Genomic DNA, 17,760 nt, shown 5'->3' on the forward strand with positions numbered 1-17,760 from the left:
GGGAGTGAGGGGGTACCTGGTTTGCACCTGACCAAAAGGACCAATAGGGAAAGAAGATGCTTTCAAATCTTGGGGGGTGGAGGGAGGCTTTGTTTTGTGTGTTCTCTTGGGAAGAAGAGAAGCATCAGGTCAGAAAACTCCTTTTCCTATAAACCATCCTAAAAGTCTCTCATATTACAAAAATTGTAAGTAAAAACCAGGTAAGGCATGTTAGATTATCTTTTGTTTTGCTTGTGAATTTTTCCTTTGCTGGAGGGAGGTTTATTCCTGTTTTTGGTAACTTTTTGAAACTAAGCCTAGAGGAAGTTCTGCTGTGTTTTTTACTCTTTTGTTATCCTGTAAAGTTATTTTCCATCCTGATTTTACAGATGTGATTTTTACTTTTAAATAAATAAATAAATAAATAAAATCCTTCTTTTAAGAACCTGACTGATTTCTCTATTGTCCTAAAACCCAGGGGTTTGGGTCTGTGATCACTTTGTAACCAATTGGTTATGATATTATTCTCAAGCCACTCTAGGAAAGGGGGCATAAGGGCTTGGGGGGATATTTGGGGGGAATGGGAACTCCAAGTGGTCCTTTCCCTGATTCTTTGTTTAAATCACTTTGGTGGTGGCAGCGTACCGTCCAAGGGCAAAGAATTTGTGCCTTGGGGAAGTTTTAACCGAAACTGGTAGAAATAAGCTTAGGGGGTCTTTCATGCGGGTCACCACATCTATACCCTAGAGTTCAGAGTAGGGAGGGAACCCTGACAGCTGGTTTTGAAGAAATCCTTTTAGATGTTAATTGAAGTTGCAACACACGGATGTTACATATGTATCTGTATCTGCATATAAAAAGACATAATATGGAGTATACAGAAGACTAGTCGGGTATAAAGACTTTAACTAGCTTCCACTTTGCATGTCTGTATTGCTCACAACAGATAAAGCCACTATTGAATCATGCAGGTCATCCCAGATGAGTGTCAGTATAATCTTTAGCCTACACCACACTATCATGTATTTTGTGGAATGTTTATCAATTTTTATGTACCCAGGAATCCCAGTCACGAGACAGGACTCCATTGGGTGCTGTCTGAACACAGAACAAAAGGATAGTCCCTGCCCCAAAGGAGCTTACAATCTAAGCATAAGACAAGAGACAACAGATGGCTAGAGATTGATGGGAGTACAAGTCAACAATGAGGCAATATTGGTCCATGTGGTAGTTTTTCAAGTTTAAAAAATATTGAAACTACTTTTGTATCCCTCTGTCTGTAAAGTAAGAAGCCTGAGTGTTTTTGTACTGGGCTCGGGAAAACATAAAAGCCTCTCTACAAGTAACACAAAGTAGCTTTTTTTTATTAAGAAATGGAATCATTTCATCATATGAAATGGCATATTTATTTCTAATGTTCTTAAAAATGCGGGTGAACTGTGAAAGAATATTTTAGATTATTTAGAAAAACCTTTCTGCCTAGGGTGCAGTTCACATTTGGTTGCAGTTGTTAATGTAAGGAACTGCAGCTAACCAGCCTTTCATAAGATATTCTTGCAGGGGTGAACTGTACCAGAGAAAAGTTCATGAGTCTATCAGGAAGGTCTTATTTAAAATAGTCTTCACACTTTAGCTTCAATGAGAACATTTTCAGGATCTGGATTATATTTAGAGAGATGTTTTTAGTCTCTAGCACAGTAGTTTAATTGCTACCAGAGGATGAAGTGCTACATAGTTCCCTTGAGCCTTGATTTGTGGGAACAGCACCTGTAGTTTTGAACTGTATATTACCTAGTGGACAGTTCTGATTTCACAGCAGGTGTTAATGTGGCAATTAAAGGAAAAATGCATTGAACAGGTAGCAGATGACATGAAAAGTAAGTAAATATCAAATACAATGACTCAGAGAAAATAAAACTCCTCAAAACATAGATTCAGTTCATACTAATGGTTTAAAATGCTAAATGGTATTGAATGTTAGAACGCTGCAATACTTATAAAGAAATGAGTTGTTCTTTATATGCTGTTATCATAAGTGACTGTCACTAAGGCCATTGCTTCTCCATGGGTCCAAAGCCTATGCTGCCACAACCAGTCTCAGTCAAGAAGGTTTATTTTTTTATCTAAACAAACAGAAATTAGTTTTAATTCAGTTGTTGGCCCCAGGCTTCAGGGCTACCTCCCCTCCCACCTTGTTGTCTGGCACTCCAGCTCCTGGCTGCCTCCCAGCCTCAGTCAGCTCTGCTCCCCCCTGGACCCACCATAGGAGTTAGTTCCATTCCAGTGTAGCTTTTCCTCCCTTGGCTCAACCTGCCTCAGTCCTTCCTCCTTCCAGCTGCCTGCTAGCAGCCCCTTATCAGGTCTAGATGTAGCTCAGCCCTCTTTAATGAGCTGGATTAGGCTCTCCAGGGGAGCTGGGCTCAGTTTATCCACAAAGACCAGCTGCCCCATGACAGTGACAATAGAAAAGTATGTACGATGAGACCAAAAACATGGATCCTAGATCATGTGCTGATGCTTTACTTATTTTTACCAGTTTTTCAAGAGGATTCACAAATTTACACGAGGTAAAATTTTCAAAAGTGCCTAAGGGCCAGATTTTTAAACATATTTAAGTTTAACTTAAATTTATTTCTAATTTATTTCTTATTCAAAATCATTTACCAAACAATATTTATGAACAGGTTTTGTCTCTGATGTGTTTATGAGCAAGTTCATTGCAAATACTCAGTACCTGATAGTCAAGTTTTATTGGTTGACTTTGACTGAAGATATAGATGTGAGGGTATTGTTTCTGTTCACTTGTTATGTAACTTAGTCAGGTGCATGTACTTGCAAATGCTAGTTCAACATTCTTTTCTGAAGATTCTCTAATTTTTGCTTAAAATTTGCATTTTCTGCAAAGTTAATTGTTCATAGATTGTTCATGATCGGGCAAAGCAGGTTCCATTTTTAATTCAAGCAATTATTTGCAGACATTGTTTTTAGTTACATGTCCAACTCTTACTACTATACTCTGTGGGTTAGAATAGCCCTGGAGGGGCAATGCGAGAAGATCCTTCCTCCCCACTCATCAATAAGGTTTGCAAGGCTTTCCACAGTAGCAGCCCTTGTGCTCCCTGCTCTACTGGTGGAGCGAGTCCCAGAAAAAGGGAGTGAGGAGGAATGGGCCTGCTCCCTCACCAACTCAAGTAGCAGGACCAACACACCAGAAGAGTGATCTGCTCCATCCTAATGCTGCTCATCTGTCCACCACCCCCACCAATGAAAAGCTGCCCCTACACCAAGAAAGGGGCATAAATGTCACCATCTAGCTCTTTGTATTCAGATTTTCCCACTATGTTTTACAAATTATCTGCACTGAATTCAAGCACTACAAGATTCTTGAAAAAGACACTTGTTTGAAACAAAAGTAAATTTTCATTTCAATTTAAAGTTTTATATATATAAATTGTTTTCATAAACCTACCCTAGTCTTATGGTATGATACGAACAAGCACCCTGATCCCACCCCACCATTGTCTAATTAAACAGATAGCACTGGTGTATAGAGGCTCTTAGAGTGGAGCTAATGTTGACATTGATGGACTAGGTAAAATACTGTCTTGCTGACTTTGTTGTTTTCATAATATTCTGCAGAGCTTTCCTACAATAGCAGAGACATTAAAAACACTGTAGGATTATTGGAATAAGCAATTTTGAAAACTCAGAAATAAGTTCCAAGGAAACTGAAATAGACTTAAAGGTTATATGTTACAAATTTCTAGCTTTTCCCACATATTCAGAAGTAATATTGTGACACAGTATTCCTATATGAATGAACAACTGCAACTCCCCAAAGGTGAAATTCACGCCTGTGCAAAGACCTTGGCTTAAAGAGGTCTTGCATAATACACATTAGTGGCTGTCTGTGCTGGGATAAATTTCACCCTGAGGGACTCCTTTCCTCTTAATGGGTAAAGGATTTATACAACTAATTCCTGTTAGTACAAAGCAAGTTGGGCAGATTAATTCCCCATGCATCAGTAGGAAATGTATGCATTCCTTGTTCTGAACATCTTAAAAAATATATTTTTGTTTGTTTCTTTGTTTTTGTTTTGCAAACCTAGTTCACTTGAAAACTTTTATCCTATATTTTAATATCATGAGTTGCTGGTTTGTTTTCCCCCCAAAAAAGAACCAATTAAAAAAAACACTACTAAGGGAAATCTGGACTATACAGTTGAGAGAAAAGTCCCCTTCTACTTCCATTTTCTACAGTAAAATGTTAGTCTGGTAAGAGTAGGTGCCCTATATATGGCATACAGTACATTCTATGTGTATGTTAAACATTTTTTCTCTAAGCCCTTCTGTTCTTTTTTAGTTTCTCTTATTCAGTTTTACCCACTACATTCTCCACTGTCACCTTATTATTTTCTTTTGTCCTCTCTTCACTGCTTTTTTTCCTTACTGTCTCCTAAGCAAAATGCGAACCCAAAAACATTTGAGCTTGAGTCAAACTTCCAAGCTGCTGTGTTAAGCAAGGTTTGAAATTGACCAAAACAAATTGATCCATAAATAATGTAGTAAAAAAATGTTGGTTTCAAAGGTGCCGAGCACCTGAAGCTCTCATGAAAGATAGTGGAAGCTATGAGTGTTTTAGCACTTCTAAAAATTGGACTCTAAGGATTTTTGTTTTTTTTTTTTAACAAATCTATATTATAGCAGCAGTTCTACACTGTGGTCCATAGACCACTGGTACCAGAAAAATACTTCCAGCTGGTGTGGAAGAGCTGGTAGATCACAGGCATGAGGGGAACAGATCAAATGGGAGGAAGAGATGAAAGAGAGAGCAAAAAAGCAGAGTGTGATTGAGATTTTCAGAAAGGACAAAACACTTGTCAGATTGACAGATGTAATAGGAAATTTTTTTGGTATTTTTTTTTCCATGCAAGCAATTGCTGTAGTTGCCACAGGGATGTTGCATGATTGCAAATGGGAAGGGGAGGTTGCCTGTGAGATTGTGAATGGTAAGAGAGGTCATGCATAAAATCTGTCTATTCATATGTGGTTCAGTTGAAAAAACTTCATCTGGAGAATATTTTCTGCTTTCATATTTAAGTCCTGAATGCTACAGATCTTTCTCTTGCTGTTCACTCTAATGCTTGGACTGGGCACCAGTTAAAAGCACAAGGCAGAGAAAATGCTCTTTTGCCAGCTTTAGTCTTTGGAAAAAGAATTCTTAGAATATTTGTTTCAATGTGTCATGCTTTGGCATTGAAAAAAAACATATTCCTCTTAGTGCTTTATCCCTGGAAAAGGGATCCATCATGTTGATTCAGAAAGTCTATTCACTTAAGGGACTTGTTCCCTGTAAAAATACTATATTTACTGAAATAAGCTCCACTGTGTCATTATGCTTGTTGTGTATTGTTGTACAAGTGGCTTTGTTCTAAAGTGCATTCAAGCACTCCCAGACAAAATAAAAGGAAACAATGCTGCTCCACTGATCATATGCATACATATGATCTTTCAATTAGTATGGTGATGGCTACACATAGTTTGGTCATTCAATGTGACTTTTAATAATTGTTATTTTGGGTCCCCTCTGCCCCCTAGTAATTCCCTATCCAAAATCAGAATGCCTGCTGTGAGGAACTGTCTTGGAACAGTGAAGGCTGTCCTGGGAGTTCTGTTTAGCCAATGTTTGTTCTTATTCAACACTATGAACAGATCCACTTTTCCCAGGAGGACATCAAATACAAGTACCTCAGAAGGCATTAACAAGAGCCACACACATGCTCACACAGTTTGTGATCAGGACAGGAGCTTGCTGAGGTCAAATAATCCTTGATGCACTAAAACCAACTAGCTTGAAGTCAAGAAGTAAAAACCAAAATCTCTAAGGTATATAACTTGCACTGAAGATCATCTTCCCTTTATTTTTATTTTTTTTTCTTCCTTCATCTGTTGATTAGCCTCTGGTGGCTGGAAAACTGCACACTGGACTAATGCAAGAAGCGTTATAAATTGTATGTTATAAATGGGCTAGAGCTATCCATTCCCTGCAATGCAACCAACAATCTCAAGATTGGAACAAGGTGGGAGAGAGGAAGCAGGCTTCAGAGATACGTTAGGTCAGGGACTTGTGGGATGGGCTGAGTTTCCGCAGATTGGGAGCCCCTGGAGCAGTGAAGACTGGGATTTCAGGTACATGGACACCCTGATGCAATTACCTAATAATGTTAAAATTTCAGGAAAATAAATGTACATGGTTCAATTAATGTACATCCACTACAGCTACTTAAAATATGCAGTCTTGGATAGGGTATATTTCATACTATCAGATTGTTTAATTGTAAATGTAAATTATGATCTGTATCCTTAATTTAATTTACATGTCCTTATATTAATAAAGGTATAAGGATTATCCTTTTAAAATTAAGCAATATTATCTATCTCAGAGAACATCTGAGTTACTTTAAAGCAGACATGACCAGACTGATTCTGAAATGGATTTGATTACTCTTCAAGAACCATGAAAAATGTGAGATCTTCAAAATAAAAGTGTCACACTAGCAATATATCCATCAGCTGATCACTGCTAATGTATAACTGCTCTTTGATTGAGTGTGCAGCTTATTCTTTAACATTGTTTTTTCAGATGCTTGTATTTTTCACTTCATATATGACAAGACCTTTTAAAGAGCCATTGGTCCAATTTCACTATACTCTCTTCTCTGAAGTAGTAATAACGAGTGACTACATGAACTTAATAAATGTGCTTTCTCAGTTTCTACTCCTATGAGACTCTTAATTCCTCAAAAAAAACCAAAAACCCAAACACCTCTCCAACGCATCATCAAGGATCTACAACCTATCCTCAAGGACGACCCATAACTCCCACAGATCTTGGGAGATAGGCCAGTCCTTGCTTCCAGACAGCCCCCCAACCTGAAGCAAATACTCACCAGCAACCACACAACAGAACCGCTAACCCAGGAACTTATCCTTGCAACAAAGCCCCTTGCCAACTGTGTCCACATATCTATTCAGGGGCCTAATCATATCAACCACAATATCAGAGGCTTGTTCACCTGCACATCTACCAATGTGATATGTGCCAGCAATGCCCCTCTGCCATGTACGTTGGTCAAACTGGACAGTCCCTATGTAAAAGAATAAATGGACACAAATCAGACATCAAGAATTATAACATTGAAAAACCAGTCGGAGAACACTTCAGTCTCTCCGGTCACTCGATTACAGACCTGAGGGTGGCTATCCTTCAACCAAAAATCTTCAAAAACAGACTCCAATGAGAGACTGCTGAATTGGAATAAATTTGCAAACTGGATACAATTAACTTAGGCTTGAATAGAGCTGGGAGTGGATGTGTCATTACACAAAGTAAAACTATTTCCCCATGTTTATTCCTCCCTCCTCCCCCCCCCCCCCCCACCACTGTACCTCAGATGTTCTTGTCAACTGCTGGAAATTGGCCCACCTTGATTATCACTACAAAAGGTCCCCCCCCCACATCCTGCTGGTAACAGCTCACCTTAAGTGATCACTCTGGTTACAGTGTGTATGGTAACACCCATTATTTCATGTTCTCTATGTATATAAATCTCCCCACTGTATTTTCCACTGACTGCATCCGATGAAGTGAGCTGTAGCTCATGAAAGCTTATGCTCAAATAAATTTGTTAGTCTCTAAGGTGCCACAAGTGCTCCTTTTCTTTTTGTGAATACAGACTAACACGGCTGCTACTCTGAAACCTACTATAGGTTTGTGTGGCATTGCACTGTAGAAAGCAGTGAAGAGAGGCAGCTAACTGGGAATTGTCAGCTGGAGTAGGTCCAGCTATAAACTCTGTGCTTGGAGGTAGCAGGACTTGGTGAGTGGTGAATTTCATCCACTGGTGGATTGGTTGCTTGTTCTCTGTATACAGGCTATGTAGCTAGGCCATGGAGCCTGTGACAGGGTGTACTAAGCCCACATTGGACCAACAGGGATCAATCACTGTGGGCCTAGGAGGCCACTCTCCCTTGCTGGTGCTCTTCATGCTCCAGGTGGAAGAGACAGGTAAAAGGAGGCAGCCCAGGTCACACTGGGCTGGCTAAGGAGGAGGAAGGACGTGTGCTGCAGGCTCCTGCAGAGGTGCCTGTGACTCTCCAAGCAGTGGGAACCGTGGACCCAGACTATGCTGTGGATGACCAGCCGATCGCAGAGACTGACTGGGATGCCAAGACACTGCCAGCCAAGGAGATTCCCTAGGTGGGCCTTATGGTAGGAAGTGACCCAGGAAATGTTGTAGAAGCCGATGCTTAAATCCTTAATGCGGAGTTTCCCAGCTTCATAGAGCCCTGGATTGGAACCCAGTGGAGTAGGGTGGTCCCAGGTTCCCTTAACCCCACTTGCCACTAGGTGTGGCTACTCTTTATTTGCTCTGCCCCATCTTGGGGGGCTACAGACTGACTATTTGTTCTGCCCTACCCAGAGCGTCAGAACCCCAGCCAGGAGGCTCGGGGGCCATAGACTCTTTGTTTGCTCTGCCCCACCCCGCTTGGAGGCTATGGACTGATTGCTTGTTTGTTCAGCCCCACCAGGGGTTCTGGGCCCTCCTTGTTGCAATTACCTGACTCCATAGGGAGTCCCAAAGACAGTGACGGGGGTACCAACCCTGCACTGGGCGAATGGGGCAGTCCTCTGTGACACCGCCCTGAAAAAACCCTTGGACCTTTGATCAGTGCCTTCGTAAAGGTCACAAAGCACTAGCCTTTGATAGCCCAGCTGTTTAAAGTCTGAGTAGTTAATCACTGCCTGGTAGTGAAGGGCAAACCTGAGCTGAGCTAAGTAGCTAAGACGTAGTATAAAAAGTCACTTGCTAAGCAAATGGGAGAGGCATGAACAAAGGCAGCTAATGGGAGTTACAGAGGGAGTTGAGAGAGGGAACGTGAGAGGCTTCCTTTCAATGTTATACAGTACATGTGATATCAAGATGAACAGAGATGGTGACTTGCACTGAATGCCCCATGTTGTTTCCTGCCTGAAGACAGAAGGGACTTTCTCTGTATGAAGTGCGCATTGGTGGCTGTGCTGAAAGAAAAGATTCTTGGACTAGAGGGGCAAGTTGAGATTCTGCTAAAACTTAGAGAAGCTGAGGAGTTTCTAGACATTCATGTTTGGGAATCTATCTGTACCTCAGGTTCAAGTAAGAATGGTCACAAATAAATCTGTGAGAAAGGAAATCAGAGAGGAGGTCTGGCACTTCATAATCATCAGAAGCAAGATGTCATGGCAGTATTCTACGTGGCTGGAGACAAATGATGATAGGCATACTGTGGTCATCAGAGAGAGGAGAACTAACAGGAATTCCCCCTCGCTAGAAGTTTGAAATTGATATCAGGTTCTCAGGGTGAAAGCTATAGAAGATGTCTTTTTCCTTTCCGTTGGATCTTGAGATGTGCAGGACATGTGGATGACAGCTTAGACCAACCTGTAAGAAAATCAAGCTTACCTTCAAAGAGTTCTCCAATTGTCCATGGTAGACAGATGATACTTAGTGGAGAGTCAATAGTCAGAAGAATTCAAAGAACATTCTGCAAGGGACAGGCGAACAATAGGACCGTGCACTTCCTTCCCAGAGCAGGGACAAGAGATGTCACTCTAAGATTGGATAGGCTTCTGAAGTTCTACTGGAAAGGATCCATTGGTGATAGTTCATGTTGGCACTAATTGACACTGTGTTGTGGGAATTCAGGGAACTCGGAAGCATGCCAAAGAAGAATATCCAAGCTATTATCTGAGATCCTTCCTGTCCCACAAGCAAAGGAAGATGGAAGACAGAAGATTCTGGAAGTGAATCATTGGCTAAATAAGTGGTGTAGGGTGCAGGACTTGGGTGTTGTGAAACATTGGTCCATCTTCTATGGGGAGAGGTAACTATAATTTGGATGGCCTCCACCTCAGTAGAAGGGGGACCACTCTCCTTGGAGACAGGCTGGATAGAGTAGTCAGGAGGGGGTAAAACTAACAACAAAAGGAGAGAGTAAAAATAGGGACAATGTGAGCACTCAGCACAAATTTGAGATTTGAGAACAAAATTAATCAAGGAATCAAAGGACATGAAGAGACTGAATTCTTGAATGATCTATACCCTAATGCTAGGAGCCAGGGTAACAAACGAGGAATTGGAATTGCTCATTTATGAGCATAAATTCTATCTAATTAGTATTACTGAAACCTGGTGGGATGATTCGCACAATTGGAATGTTAAAATCAATTATAACCTATTTAGGACTGATTGAGTGGGCAGAAGGGCAGGGAAAGTGACACTTTGTCAATAATGGCATTAGCTGTTTCCAAGTCACGAATAACTCAGAAGAAAATAATCTTGAATTCTTATGGATCCTAACAAATAAAGCACAAAATGGGGTACCACCTGGTGTCTGCTATAGGCCACCAAATTACACTAGGGAATAGGATGATCACTTCCTTACGCACCTATCTACAATTTATAGAAAAGGTTGGCGGGGGGGAAAGCCTCTGATCACTGGGAATTTCAATTTGAGTGATACATATACTGGAGGTCTCACACTGCCAATAGTAAGACATTCTTAGAATTTCTATACATTATAGATGACCATTTTCTAACTCAAAGTGTTGCAGCCCATGGGGGAGTTGTATATTAGACCTCATCTTGACAGATAAACAAGAAGTGATCATAGAACTAAAAACTAATGGTAACTTAGATACAAGTGATCATGACCAGTGATGTGGAGATTTTATATATATATATATAATATGTATGTATGTATGTATTGCTTTAAAAGGGCCAATTTCACAAAGCTGAAAAAAAATTCTGAGCCAAATCAGCTGGGAGAAAGACACTAATCATAAAAATATGAATGATAATTGGGATAATTTAAGAATGCGTTACTAGATGCCTCAAAAGCCACAGTCCCACAAAGAAGGCTGCACTAGTTAAACTAACCTGGTTTAAAGGGGAAGTGAAGGCAGCTGTAAAAATGTACAACAAATATGGAAGAGAGGGGAAGTAATTACTATAAACCAGAAATTAGGAATCATAGAAAATTGATAAGGAAAGCCAAGGGACAGAAGGAGAGCTCTATGGCCAGCAGGGTTAAGGACAATAAGAAGTTTTTTAAAATATATTAGGAGCAAATGAATTCTGGCAATGGTTCACTGCTACATGGAAATGGTAGAATTATGAATAATAATGCAATAAAGGCCGAGGTGCTTAGTAATATTTCTATTCTCTATTTAAGGAAAAAAAACAGGTGATGTGGTCTCATCAACTGCAGATAACTCTTTCCATTCCAACAATATCTCTGGAGGATGTTAAACAGAAGCTACTAAAGTTGCGCACATTTAAATCAGCAGGTCCAGATAACTTACATTCAAGAGTTTTAAAAGAGCTGGCTGAGTCACTCACTGGACCATTAAGTTGCTTTTCAATAAGTCTGGAGGCACTGGGGAAGTTTGAGAAGACTGGAAGAAAGCTAATGTGCCATTTTTTTAAAAAGGGTAAACAAAATGACCCTGGTAATTACAAGCCTGTCAGCCTGACATTGATTCTGGACAAGATAATGGATCAGCTAATACGGGACACAATTAATAACAAACTAAAGACAGGTAATATAATTAATGCAAATCAACATGGGCTTGTGGAAAATGTATCCTGTCAAGCTAACTTAATATCTTTTTTTTTATTAGATTACCAGTTTGTTTGATAAAGATAATAGTGTTGACTTAATATACTTAGACTTCTGTATGGCAGTTGACTTGGTGCAGCATGACATTTGATTAAAAAAGCTATAACAATATAAAATTTACATGGCACACATTTAATGGATTAAAATCTGGCTAACTGAGAGGTCTCAAAATGTAACTGTAAATGGGGAATCGTCATTGATTCCAGTGGGGTCCCACAGGGGTTGATTCTTCAGTCCACACTATTCAGCATTTTTTTTCATTAGTGATCTGGGGGAAATCATAAAATTATCACTGATAAAGTTTGAAGATCACACAAAAATTGGGGGAATGGTAAATAATAAAGAAGATAGGTCACTAATTCAGAGCAAGCTGATCACTTGGTAAACTAGGGACAAAGAAAATATGCTTTTTAATATGGCTCATGTAACAGTATATATCTGGCAACAAAGACTGCAGGCCCCAAAGATTTGGGGGTCATAGTGGATATTCAGCTAAACATGAGCTCCCAGTGAGACGCTGTGGCCTAAAAAGCTAATGCGATCTTGGAATGCATAAACCGGGGAATCTTGAGTAGGAGCAGAGAGCTTATTTTACCTCTGTATTTGGTACTGGTGTGACCACTGCCAGGATACTGTGTCCAGTTCTGGTGCCCACGATTCAAGAAGGATGCTGATAAGCTGGAGGGGGTTCAGAGAAGAGCCAAAAGAATGATTAAAGGACTAGAAAACATGCCCTATAATGATTAGATTCAAGGAGTTCAATCTATTTAATTTAAAGAGAAGATTAAGGGGTGACTTGATTAGTCTACAACAGCGGTTCTCAAACTATGGGTCAGGACCCCATTTTAATGGGGTCGCCAGGGCTGGCTTAGACTTGCTGGAGCCCAAGGTCAAAGCTGAAGCTTGAGCACTACCACCCGGGCCCAAAGCCTAAGGGCTTCAGCCCTGGGCAGCAAGGCTCAGGTTACGGGCCCCTTGCCTGGGTCTGAAGCCCTTTGGTTTCAGCTTTGGCCTTCTCACCCAGAGCGAGGGGGCTTAGGCTTTGGCATTGGGCTCCATACCTGGGTGGCAGGGCTCGGGCAGGCTCAGGCTTCAGTCCTCTCTCCTGGGGTCGTGTAGTAATTTTTCTTGTCAGAAGAGGGTCGCAGTGCAATGAAGTTTGAAAACCCCTGGTCTACAAGTACCTATGAGGGGAGCAAATATTTAATAATAGGTTCTTCACTCCAGCAGAAAAAGGTATAATACAACCCAATAGCTGGAAGCTGTAGCTAGAAAAATTCAGATGGGAAATAAAGTGTACATTTTTAATTATGAGAATAATTAACGATTGGAACAATTTACAAAGGGGCACGGTGGATTCTCCATCACTGACCATTTTTAAATTATGATTGCATATTTTTCTAAAAGCTATGCTAGGAATTATTTTGGGGGAGTTCTATGGCCTGTGCTATGCAGGAGGTCAAACTAGTCCCTTCTGGCCTTAGAATCTATGAAGGACTGTAGCTGTATTATCCAGAGACAGACATGATTCGTGCTACCCCTTGCAGTTCTCACAATGTGTTATCCATACTATTATCCATCCAGGCTGGCCCAGTTCTGAACAAAGATTTTTAAAACGCTATGTTTTGTGGACAAATCTCCAGCAGAAATTAAATTGAGATGGTATATTTGAATCTCTTATGACCCAGTCCAGGTCTTCAGGAAGGAAAGGTGGTAAATGCTGATACTGCATGTCATTTAACCCTTTAAAGGTTCATAGAATCATTAAAAGAAGAGAGAAAAAATATGTTTATCATCTAATCCATCCCTCTGGCTATGCAGGATTGTTCTGTAGCACATTTGCTAGTGTTTTGTTAAGTTTAGTTTCAAATATCCCAAGTGATGTTTTTTCCAACATTTTCCTAATATTTTGACAGGTTATGTAATCTAATGGGTCCAGAGATCTTTCTTCTGTTTTTCCCCTTTGTTAATATCATCGGTTCATTTCTACTTATGCTGGCAGGTACCATCATAAATAATTCCTCTCCATTTTGGTTTCCATGTTTTTTATCCTTCAGATGTTTGTACACAATTATCATGTCCTCCCTTTGCAGTCAGTTACCAAACAATACCACATTTGCCTTTTTTAACATTTTCTCTTAAGTCAATCCTTTCAGGCCCCAAACATTTTTGTGGTTGTTCTGTGAACTCTCCAGTTTGTCATACTCTTTTAGTATTGCGGTGCATAGGATTGCTTTATGGAGGTTCAGTAACATAAGACTGTAAATATCTTTTTGTGATTTATGGGAATATATACAGGTGAGTACAAGATTCTCACAAAGATGCAGTGTTTATTGTATAGTCCTGGGACATGAGCTGTTCCTAGTTTGGGTAATTGAACCTGTGGTTTAGTGCTGGTGTAAGAACCAATGGTGCAACATGTCGATGCTAGCCATGCTCTGCTGGTTGATATTTAGCTAAGCATCCACACTTGTGCTGTGTTGAAGCTGCATTGCCCTCTAACAATCTATTCCCCCAATTCCCAGCACAGCTCCGTGAAACCTTTATTAAAGGAAGTTTTTTTGAAAAGTCTGTTGGGGTAGGACAAAGTTCAGAGCAAAGGTCAGACCTTTGAGAAATGTTTGTGGCATTTGGATGTAGGGTTTTGGTTTGGCCGAAGCAGTCATCCATTTTTGTAGACCTATTCTAGAGGGAGTGTACAGACAGCTACCTATAGGAATTCAAAATAATCTTCCATGCTAGTCTTACTCCCTGCTTTCAGTGCCTAAGCTCTTTAGTAACTCTATTTAAAAGTAAAATTTCCTTTGCACCAAATAAAATGAAAACCAGTGGCTGGTACTCTAGCACTCTGTGTTCTTGGACATGGCAAAAAAGAGGAAGACTACAGCCTGATGCAGTCTCCTGGGGCTTTTTATTTTTAAAAAGTTGTATAAAATTTAGAAAATTATGACTGTGGGTCTGATCTTGTTTCCCATTGTTGTCAGCAGCAAACGTCTGTTTACTTCACTTGGAGCAGAACTGGACCCTGTAGTTAATCTTTTTTTAAACTCCAGACCTCAGCTGTTAATTTAAAATTCAATGTTTTTTCTGCTTCTCAAATTCCCATCCTTAATGAGGGTCCCTGCCAGACTAAAGGGAGGAATGAAGAACATCAATGACACTCCAAAACAATATTGGCACCTGAGAAGTATGAATGAACAGGTTGGTTCAGTTGGATAAACAAGAAAGAAAAGATCCTGAAGACAAAAAATACTTAATGCCTTTATTCCCAAGCTTGATTTACCCAGCAGCTCACTTGTTTTCTCAAAAAAGAGCTGAGCATCCATCCCTGGAAAAACTATGGAATTATTGTTTGATTAACTGCTCGTACTGTCATTACTTGATGCCTAATTATGCATCAGTGTTTGCCTCATTATGTCGTGAATCAACATGATGGCAGCTTAGTTTGTGAATTGAGAAACCGATACCTTTTTGATAGCTATTCCTTGTGCTTCCTTTCCTTCTTCTCAAACACAGCATTGAATCTGAACAACAGGTTAGCTCTGTAGCTATGTAACGTCCCCAAATACCTAGCCTAGAAGACAAACTCTTCACGGCAAATGACGAAAGAAAGATTGCTTGAATTAATCTTGAGCAGATCACTTTCCTGTGTTACAGTTAGGGCAGGTTTTCAGAGGAATACCATCAGCTGCAGATTTTGAAAGACTTTCTCAGCAACATTAATCCATTGTGTCCCATGATTCTGCTACATTCACTGTGGTTCATTATATAGCAGTATCCTGAAAGGCAATGCCTAAAGCAGAGTTAACATTTTCAAATTGGGGAGGTGAAGGGGAGAAAAGCTTAGGGGGAGAAATCAGGATGGTGGGAAGTTCAACAATTACAAAAAAAGGAAGCGACTGGATACAGGAAGACCACTATAGACTGGGTGTGCAAGCAAACAAGTAGCTAATGCAGTCACAGCATTGTAAAAACATTAGCTAATGAGAACTGAGTCAAAGTGTCAGAAGAGGGAATGCACCTTCCCTGAGCAATCCCACATGGCAAGAAGTTCATCAAGAAAGATTTGGAACACGGACAAAGGAGAGGAAGAGAAAGTCAGGAAAGTAGCATGAAGCAATCTAGAAAGTTAACCAGGTTCTTAGATTCAGCAATAAAATAAATTACCACAATTTCTCAAAGCTTGTGCCCCTTCTGACCACCAAAGTGTTATTCTCAAATGTGGGAGCTATGTTTTAGGAAAGATATTGAAGAAATAAGAAAGATGCAACATATCCGTACACTTAAATATCTTTGAAAAGTGGTGTTTAGTTCTAGGATTTATATTGCTTAGAAAGTCAGGGTGCCATGCTGTGTGGTGTTGAGTCCATGCTGCAAGGTATTATGCATCCTCAATTTGTGATCTGTTGAAGGTGTACAGTATCTTGAGCAGGGGCTCAGCACTGTGCAGCATTGGATCATGTATTAGAAACTACCTTAGAAGGAAACGCATTTTGTTATGTCATTGTAAAGCCAAAGCAACATCTTGACCTGATGTCAAACTCTAGAACAATGATACTTAGATCTCAGTGGTTCAGGAGCCAAATTAGTGATCAACATTACCCAAAAGAGCCACAGTAGTGTGAATTCATTGTTTCATTTATTATTGTATATACTCACAGCAAAATGACTGACCAAATATTCTACAATTGGTTAATAACATAGTAAAAGCATCCTGATTGGTTAATAACTTAGACTGGTTAATAATTAAATCACACCGTGTTTTAATATCATGCGCTGCAAAGAGCTGCAAGAGAGACATTAAAGAGCCACATGTGGCTCCCGAGCCTCAGTCTGAATATCCCTGCTCTAGAACAAGGATTGATGGGGGATGGTTTAAACTGAACCTCGGACCGTTCTGGGCTCAAAGAGAACATGCAAGGAATTTTCTTGCTCACAGACAGCCAATCCTTACTCAGGGAAAACATCCACTGAAACGTTGCCTGAGTAAAAGGACTAGAGGCTGAATAAGGACTTAAGGGTTTGTCTCACTATGATTAGTATGTGGAATGGACAACAAAAATGGCAGCATACATGTCCATTGTTAGGCAGAAAGTTAGCAGAATGCTAAGGGACAAATTCCGATACCCTTATCCACGTTTAGTAGCACCTAGGGTACTATTCAGTGTGAGTAAAGGAATCTGAATTTAGCGCTAATTTTAATAAAAAGGTGCAGGGATTACATGAGCTACATGACCTCCTTTCACCCTTGAAAGTGCCTGTGTTCGTATCCTTTATACAAAAGTTCTCCAGCATGCTGTGTCTAGGGCTTTTGAGGGGTTAAAAAGAGCAATGCTGGAAAATACAATTTTCTAAGATGACAGTGTCTAGTATAGAAGCCAGTGGTATGTTTTGGAGGAAGAACTAAAAATATGTTAGATAGTTTCAGGCAACGCAGAGAAAATGTCAGTGTAATGACAGGTCTCAAATCTGCAAGACTTTTCACTGTGTTATAAATATCTAGAAATTGTCCTTGTTGACATGTTATTGTCAAGTATAGTTTATAATTGTTAACAATTTAATGCTGTCATGATGCAGTTTAGTCAGTCATGTTACACTGATAATACAAGGATGGCATTTATGACTAATTTACTATTATCAAAGAAAATGATGCTTTCTCTATTTCAGTTCTCAGTAACCTCATTTAGTTGTGTCCTAGGAGGAACCTCAGACTTTCATTCCTTGGAGATAGTTTTCTGTATAAATACCTGTGTAATGAACAGAAGTGTTAAAAGAATCAAATTTTAATGCAACAAGGTCATCCATTTGACCGGTTTGAACTGTATAATTATGCCCAGCAGAATTATCTGTAGGGCAGCCTTAGATTTATTTGTTACTGCACACTTAATATATAGTTTTCCTTGTAACTGATATTAGCCCAAATCCTCCACTGACTTAAGGACAAACTTTTGCACTACCAGTGTAAGGAAATCTGAGAGCCAGTGCAGTTTTTAATAAAGTAAATACTAATGGAAACTACATGATCATGGGAGACTTTAACTTTCCAGATATAGACTGGAG

The 17,760-nt window shown here is 39.9% G+C and overlaps 1 protein-coding gene across 5 annotated transcripts in view; it reads left to right on the top strand.

Annotated features, from left to right (window-relative positions):
* Positions 1–17,760, top strand: part of GALNTL6 (polypeptide N-acetylgalactosaminyltransferase like 6) — a 934,158-nt gene that overhangs the window by 754,511 nt on the left and 161,887 nt on the right. The window lies entirely within an intron of this gene.

This window comes from Dermochelys coriacea, chromosome 4 (genome assembly GCF_009764565.3).
Source record: "Dermochelys coriacea isolate rDerCor1 chromosome 4, rDerCor1.pri.v4, whole genome shotgun sequence".
NCBI lineage: Eukaryota > Metazoa > Chordata > Testudines > Dermochelyidae > Dermochelys > Dermochelys coriacea.